Here is a 416-nt window from a genome sequence, read left to right on the forward strand (position 1 = left end):
CTTCTCTGCTTGAAAAATACACAGAAAACTAAGATCTGGCTGTAATGACTTCAGTTGTATTCAAATCTATTCCTGGCCTGCTTCTGTGCGCACATTTCTGCCAGCAAGCTGCCCTGCTGCAGTGCCGCGCTTTGGAGGCTTTCGATACCATTCCTCACATGGAAAAGACTACGCCTTGTTAGCATTATCCCAGCTTATGAGCCTGGGAAGGGTTTATTCTCGTATTCTTCTCATTAGGTCTAAAGTGAATTATTTGAAGTCTCTTTTTCACAAAATTTGTTTTGAAGTTTACCTATATTTAATAGTAGCGAGAAACTGAAGACTTCAWTCAAAAATTTTAAGTTTATACTCTCTCCTTCTCTCTTTGTATGTATATACACACAAGCACAGATACACCTCCTTGGCCAGAACAGTTA

This window comes from Malurus melanocephalus, unplaced genomic scaffold, assembly GCF_030028575.1.
Source record: "Malurus melanocephalus ecotype Western Australia unplaced genomic scaffold, MMel_1.1 scaffold_21, whole genome shotgun sequence".
NCBI classification, from domain to species: domain Eukaryota; kingdom Metazoa; phylum Chordata; class Aves; order Passeriformes; family Maluridae; genus Malurus; species Malurus melanocephalus.